The following is an 8,527-nucleotide window of genomic DNA, read 5'->3' as shown; positions in this document are numbered from 1 at the left end:
TTTTTCATTCGCATCCTTTTTTAATGGACAGCATTTGATTTGGCAGTTCTTTGATTCGCAGTTTACTCTTAAATTTCTAGGTGAGATCAGCAAAATCTTTTTTTTTTTTTTTTTTTTTTTTTTTTTGCAAAACAGTATTTATTTATTTAAAATAAAACAAAAATAAAAGCACATTTACATAAACACAATTCTCTTATATTTATCTATTTAACACCTAAACATATATATTAACAAACATGGCACTCAAACTTTTAATATTACTTTAAAAATACTTTTAAAACGTGAATATATTTTTTGCATACATAATCTTATGACATCAAAACATTATAAAGAAGAACATCAAATTTTGATTGTTAAACATGTAGATATGAAATAATGGGGTGGTACTTATGTAAATATATCTTAAAAAATTAATATTTATTTTGATACCCTCAACGCCTACATCTATTGCCAAGTTCAGCATTTAGTTATTCGGACCCAGGAAAAAGTTAACGAAAAAATTTGACCCTTAAAATCAATAATAAAATATGAATTTAGGTTCTTATACATAAAACATAAAAAATTGAACTAAAATTTATAATGGTTTTATGTACATAGCGTGCTTTAAATCATCTAATTTTGGGGAAATTTTCTATCCGGACTCTGGAAGTAACTCTAATGTACGAACTCTCAGTAATATACTATCATGTATGTTATATCAGACCCACCTAAATAATACCAAAATAAACTAAAAATACTATGTTGTCTTTTGATTTTTTTTGTTAGTTCTTGGGTGAGTTTTGGCACTTAGGGGTGTAAATGAGCCGAACACGAGTATTTGGAGCTAAAAAATTGTGTTCGTGTTCGACTAATTTGCTTAGCGAGCTGAACACGAGCTGAATATGAACAAGGTGTCATTTTGACGACTCTAATCACGTAGTCATAAGATGCTAGTGATTGTGACAAGATTTAAAAATTATTATTTATATTTAAACATCATTTGAATCTAATTTAATCAATTTTATTCTATTTTTCAATTAATACTTTTAATCGATTACAATTTTTTGGCGTTTTTTAGTCAATGAATTTTTTTAAAAATACTACTATGTATGTATGTATGTATGTATCTATATATATATCTATATATATATATATATATATATGATTGCATTTGATAAAGGAAGAGGCTGATGCATGTGAAAATATCGGAGCAGTGCTATTAATGTTACTGGTCTTTTTTTTTATTTTCTTCTTCCCATGTAATTAGAGCCGAAGCCGGCTAGATCTGAGCTGCAGATGAAGTTTAGCTCAAATAAACTTATTCATGTTTGGCTCACTTTCCTAACACACGAATCGAACACGAGCTCCTTAATATGTAAAAAAAATAAACTATACGTGAACTACAAGCTTTTATGACAGCCCTAGCTATAGATATGTAACTTGTGACATGATGGGTATTAGCAGGTACTAGGATTTAGCCTAACTTTTTAATTATCAAACCTGTCGAAATCACTTTGAACTCAACTTGGATCGACCATTCGCTCACAACATACCTCTAATATGTTTGTTGTTCATTAAGAAAAAAATGTAACTCAAAACTTCTTGAAATCATGACAATTAAGAGTTGTTAGTGCATTGAATTGCTCTCCAAAATGAGGATATTTCACTATAAAAAATGGCAAAACCTTACATTTTTTTGTTAGCTATGAATTTGATTAATGTGCCTTATCAAAATTATTGCAACTTGAACAAAACTCTAATTTCATTATTTGATTAAATTATTTTTAAGCAATTAGAAAAGCAATTGATTGTTAAAGATTTTTAACTTAATATATATTTAAAAATTAATTAAGTGAGTATAATTTAAGATGATTCAAAGTACATTTTTAAAGTATATATTTTTCAGTCAAACTTGTTTAAAAGGTAAGTAATTAATTAATTAAGTTAATTAAGATAATTTAAAGTATGTTTAACATGTGTAAGTTTCAGCCAAATGAAAATAATCATATACATTTTTGGTTTTTGGGAATTTAGTGAAGTTAAATTGTTTATTTTTGATGAATTAAATTATAGGAATGTGTTAACTACTTAAAACAAAAGACCAATGAGCAATACATATATCTCACAATTTGGGTATGACTTGTATTGAATTATTTTAACTTTTATAAGAAACACATACAAACCTAAATCATCTTAATTGATAACAAAACTTTATGCAAATTTTGATAAAAAACATATCATTCAACATAAACATAATAAATCCTAAATTTCTAACATGAGATATGTTACACACATGTATAAAATATAGGAATTATAAAAGCCCTAAATAATTTTTATGAAGAACCATGTTAGAATTTTTGGCATAGGCATGGATGACTTAAAACATGTTAAATAATATGTAGGAACATTAAATATGCATGATTTAAGAAGAATTAAACTAAAAAATTAATAATTTGCATTTATTTAATTTAGTTAGGGCTAAAAATGCATAGAAACATGATAATTTTGATAGAAAAAATTCTTATAAATTTAAACCAATTAAAATAGAGATGAAGCCCTATCATATTATGCAAAAACATTTTGGTTTTAAATGGAAACATGCCTAGAACTTATGGAATTTCTTGCATTGACAGGTATAAAAAAATTGACTAAAGCATTTAGAATAAAAATTACTCGAAAGTCCTTTAATTTGAATAACATTTTGAAAGATTAGTGAAGAAATGTCTTACCTTTATTCTGAATTTAATTTCTTTTAATCCTCTTTGCTTATTTCCTTGCCTTTTTTATTGAATTCTCCAAGAGCTACTAGGAGTTCTCAATTTTAGAAGGAGAAGAAAAAATAGAAGGAGGAAAAAAAAATTAATTTAAGAATATAATCAAAAAGGAAAGAGAAACCTTAGAATGGGAGAGGAGAGGAATATTGCTTGAATGTGGCGTGATTCCTTGAAAGAATAGTGGGTTACAGCTCAAAAAATGATTGTGGCGGCAGTTTTTCAAGGTAATGTGGTAAGTGGATGGATAAGATTAAGTGAGAAGTTCTTAATTTGAATTTAATGGTAAGGATTTAAAGTAAATAAGGATTTCAGTTGTTGTGAAACTTGGACCAATAAGAAATGACACTAAGATTGCTAAGGTGGCATTTAGAATAATTAATTAATTAATTAATTAATTGGTAGAAGGGTATTTTTATACATGAGGATATATATCATTTTGAAGAGAATAAAATAAGGAATCCAACAGTCAAAAAGGTTTGAAATACAGAGTTATTGTAGCAACGGTGGTTGAGGAGTCGACTTTGGCCCAAAATTTGACTTTGATCAAATTGAAAGATTAAAATGGCAATAATTCAATGATTCAATTGGTTTTGACTAATTCAAGCTCTATGGGAAGAAATGATTGGTCAAAGTGACCCCTACCATAGGAGAGAAAAAATAATTAATTTTGACCAAAAATTTTTATTAGATTTTATTAGTCAAAAATGTGTATTCTAAAGTTTAAAGCAACATGTTGAAGATTAGAATCAAGTTTATTTTTTTTTTAAAGAGTTTTGGCAAAATTATCATTTTATTTCTCTTAGGTCCATCGTTTTGCCCGCGGTGCGGTTCCAAACAACAGTCTTGTGGCATTTAGGGGGCGACACGAAGCATTTATAATAAAAGGTGGGTCGCGGGTTGGATCCTGGGACCTGCGTTCCTTCACCTTATTTTGACGCGGTTGCCCCCACCTTCGCGTATCAGATTGACCTCAGCTTCGGGTTGAAAATATCTGAGCAGTGCTATTAATGTTACCGCTCCTCTTTTTTATTTTCTTCTTCCCATGAGATCAGATCCGAAGCCAGCGAGATCTGAGCTAAAGATGAAGTGGAGAATGGCTGCACCGCTGCAGTGATGGAGGAGACGAAGAGACGAGGACTAGAGAACATATGCCAGGCGAAGGAAAGATTGTTGGAGGAGAGTTCTTGCCAGTTCCGGGACTGGAGCCGTTAGAAGGCGATGGAGGCGTTAACAGGGGTTTGAAATCCGTATTATTAAATTTTTTGTGTGAGATACGTAAATTAAGAAGTTTCAGGTGCTATGCATGTAAAAGTCCAAAAAATTATAATATTCGTAGTGAAAGTCAATAAATAAATATGAGTAAATTAATAAATAACAGAATGCGGTTAATAAAGTAAATCCAATTGATTAAAATCGCATGACTTTAGTTCATTTGAATTGGAGCCAACTAAATCGTGTCATTTGGATATGACTTTTTTTCCCCTTCACAGAAAGCTATATTATAGGGGTGAAAACGATCCAAACTTGAGACACAAAAATAGCTGATGAAAAGCATGTTTTTATTGGGCTCCATTCAAGCTCTTTTGTTTAAATTAAACTCAGTTTTCAACTTGACTTTGAGCTCAGCAATTATAACTCTCTTGCAGATCAAGCCACATGACTACTGCTCATGGGGGATTTCTTGCATTTAAGGATTTTTAAGCGTACAAGTAAACTCCTTCAATATATGTGAGACTAAGGCCACGTTTGGGGCAGCATATAACTGCGGGTGATATTTTCAAAACGTCATCATCGCGTTTGTTTCGTGTATTTGGGGAGTTTAATGGAAAACGTCGTTCAACTTTTGTAATAAACGCGACTGCAGGATCGTCTTCGCGGCCCGCGTCTTATGTCTGTCTCTTTCCTCGCTCGACCGGTGTTGCTCTAGGTCACTTCTACTTCGCCTCTCCCTCGGTTGCTCCTATTGAGGATCTTGAGAGAACCTTTCTCCATTCTCTCTTTTCTGAGATCCTCGAGTCGGCTTCTCTCTAATATCATCCTCTATCTTTTTGTCTGTCTCCTCCTTGGCTTGTCTTGTGTCCCGCTGGATTGTTTGTTGGTGAGCAAGCTCACTTATGGTTGGAACATCTATAATTTAATGTTTTTCAATACACAATTTATGAGTTTTTTGGTTGCAATGGTTTTTTTTTTATTTTGTTGTTGCAATGATTTTTCGATTTTGTTGGCTTTTTTGGTTGGAACATCTCCATTGCAATGATTGCAATGGTCTTTCTATTTTGTGGATTTCTTTGGGATATTTGATGTTTTCTGGATAACTTTGAATTAAATTAGGTAAATGAGGCTTTGCATGATTCTTCTTTAGAATGATTATTCTTGGTTTTGTTGCAAACAACATTACTGCACAAAGGTAAAATGATCATTTATTGTAAATCAGCTGCAAATTAGTTGTTTTCCAACAACATAAACCAAACAATCAATCAATTTATGTAAATCAGTTATTTATCAGTAGATTGTCAATAAGCTACAGCTGCCCCAAGCAACCCCTAAATAAGTGATTGTGGTTCCTTTTTTTTTTTAATTTGGTTTGGTATTTAGATGCATACTAATCAATTCCAATGTATTTATGTATCCAACACCTAACCAAAAGTGATACATGGGACCGTGAGCTAAGATGGGTTCACAGAATGGTAGCTCGCTTTACTTTTGTTTTTCTTTTTGTTTTTGTTTTTTTTTTTTGGAGCATTTACATGCATAATGTATAAATTCAATTACTATATATTTACATCTCTAACACCCAAACTTCAGTTATTACATTTATACTTCTCAACTGTCTTATTTATTTAATTAATTATTTATTTCAAGTCAAAATGAGTCGAACACCAACGAACAATCCTTAATTCATGTTGGGCTCGTTTATAAATTGAGCCAAATAAACTTATTCATTTTTGTTTTTTTTTTCCTAACAAACGAATCAAACACATGCTACTTAACATACCCAACATGAACTATACGCGAACTACAAGTTTTTATGACTGCCCTAGTTATAGATATGTAACTTGTGACATGTTGAGTATTTGCAGGTACTTGGATTTAACCTAACTTTTTAATCATCAAACCTGTCGAAACCACTTTGAACTCAATTTGGATTGACCATTCACTCACAACAATGCTCTAATATGCTTGGTGTCCATTAAAAAAATGTAATTCAAAACTTCTTGAACTCATGACAATTAAGAGTTGTTAGTGTCATTGAATTGGTCTCCAAAATGAGGGTATTTCATTATCAAAAATGACAAAAGTTTACATCTTTTTGTTAGCTATAAATTTGATTATTATACCTTATCAAAATTTTTGCAACTTGAACAAAACTCTAATTTCATTATTTGATTAAAGTATTTTTAAGCAATTAGAAAAGCAATTGATTGTTAAATATTTTTAACTTAATATATATTTAATAATTTATTAAGAGAATAATTTAAGATGATTCAAATACATTTTTAACTTCTTTTAATTTTAAGTCAAAGTTGTTTAAAAGGTAAGTAATTAATTAATTAAGTTAATTAAGATAATTTAAAGTATGTTAAACTTGTGTAAGTTTCAGCCAAATGAATATAATCATATAAATTTTTGGCTTTTGGGATTTTAATGAAGTTAAATTGTTTATTTTGATGAATTTAATTATAGGAATGTGTTAATTACTTAAAACAAACATTTAATTAACAAAAGCCAAATGAGCAATACATATATCTCACAATTTGGGTATGACTTGTATTGAATTATTTTAATTTTTTATAAGAAACACATACAAACTTAAATCATCTTAATTGATAACAATGCCTTATGCAAATTTCATGAAAAACATATCATTTAACATAAACATAATAGATCCTAAATTTCTAACGTGAGACATGTTACACACATGATATAGAACATAGGAATTATAAAAGAATTTTCATGAAGAACCATGTTAGAATTTTCGGCATAGGCATAGATGACTTAAAACATGTTAAATTATATGTAGGAACATTAAATATGCATGCCTTAAGACGAACTAAATTAAAAAATTAATATTTCACATTTACTTAATTCAGTTAGGGTTAAACATGCATAAAAACATGACAATTTTGATAAAGAAATGCTTATAAATTTAAACCAATTAAATTAGAGATGAAGCCCTATGATATTAGGCAAAAGCATTTTGGTTTTAAATGGAATATGCATAGAACTTATGGAATTTTTTGCATGAACATTTATAAAAATTTTGACTAAAGCATTTAGAATAAAAATTAATCAAAAGCCCTTTAATTTGAATAACATTTTGGAAGATTAGTGAAGAAATGTCATACCTTTGTTCTGAATTTAATTTCTTTTACTCTTCTTTGCTTATTTCCTTGCCTTTTTTATTGAATTCTCCAAGAATTACTAGGAGTTCTCAGTTTTAGAAGGAGAAAAAAAATTAATTTAAGAATATAATCAAAAGGGAAAGAGAAACCTTAGAATGGGAGAGGAGAGAGAAATAATGTTTGAATGTGGCGTGATTCCTTGAGGGAATGGTGGGTTACAACTCAAAAAATGATTGTGGTGGCAGTTTTTTCAAGGTAATGTGGTAAGTCGATGGATAAGATTAAATGGGAAGTTTGTAATCTAAATTCAATGGTAAGGAATTAAAGTAAACGGGGATTTCAGTTGTTGTGAACTTGGACCAATAAGAAATGAACACCAGAATTGCGAAGGTGGCATTTAGGAATAATTAATTAATTAAATAATTGGTCCAATGGTATTTTTATAAATGAGTAAAAAATGTGGGTTTCTGTAAAATTACCAAGGTTGATAAAAAAAATTGAATTTATATACTATTTTGAAGATGATAAAACAAGGAATCCAATGGTTCATATGGTTTGAAATATAGAATTGTGTAGCAATGGTGGTTGGAGAGTTGACTTTGACCCAAAATTTGACTTTGATCAAATTGAAAGAGTAAAATGGCAACAATTCAATAATTTAATTGGTTTTGACTAATTCAAGCTATATAGGAAGACAAGAATGGTTAAAGTGACCTCTATCATAGGAGAGAGAAAATAATCAATGTTGACCAAAAATTTTTATTAGACTTTATTAGTCAAAAATGTGCATTCTGAAATTGTAAACAACTTATGTTGAAGATTAAAATCAATTTTATTTCTTTTTGGAAGATTTTTGGTAAAATTATCATTTTATCTCTCTCAGGGCTAGTTTGAGAGGGCGTTTCGCCCGCGGTGCGGTTCCAAACAACAGTCTTACAACATTTGGCTTGGCATTTAAGGGGCAACACATAGCATTTTTAATAAAAAGGTGGATCACGGGTTGGACCCTGCGGCCCGCATTTCTTCATCTTACTTTGATACAGTTTCCCCCAGCTTCACGCATCAGATTAACCCCGGCTTCGCGTCCTTCTTCGCGTCCTTTACCCTAATTGTCCTGCGAAGCTCTCGCATTTTCTTCCCCCCTTCTGCCCTAACTGTCCAGCTCTCGCATTCTTTTCAGACATCAATTTTTTTTCCTCTAGTATCATCTATCCCTTAGCTGCATTTGTTTTTCATGAATTTGCTTGATGAGTCTCCTAAGTAGCACTCATTTTTTTAGATTATTTGGTTTTTGGTTCCTTATAAAATTTTCTTGATGTTCCTGTTGGTATTTTTTTATGGTTTTGAGTAAGAATTTTAGATGTAGAGGATGGGGGGTCGGTTACGGCTATTGTTGTCTACCACCAAAATTCGTTGTTGAAAATAATTTAA

The sequence above is a fragment of the Phalaenopsis equestris genome, unplaced genomic scaffold, assembly GCF_001263595.1.
Source record: "Phalaenopsis equestris unplaced genomic scaffold, ASM126359v1 Scaffold000573, whole genome shotgun sequence".
Classification (NCBI taxonomy): Eukaryota; Viridiplantae; Streptophyta; class Magnoliopsida; order Asparagales; family Orchidaceae; genus Phalaenopsis; species Phalaenopsis equestris.
The sequence above is the reverse complement of the archived record's forward strand: the minus strand, read 5'-3'. Positions refer to the sequence as shown.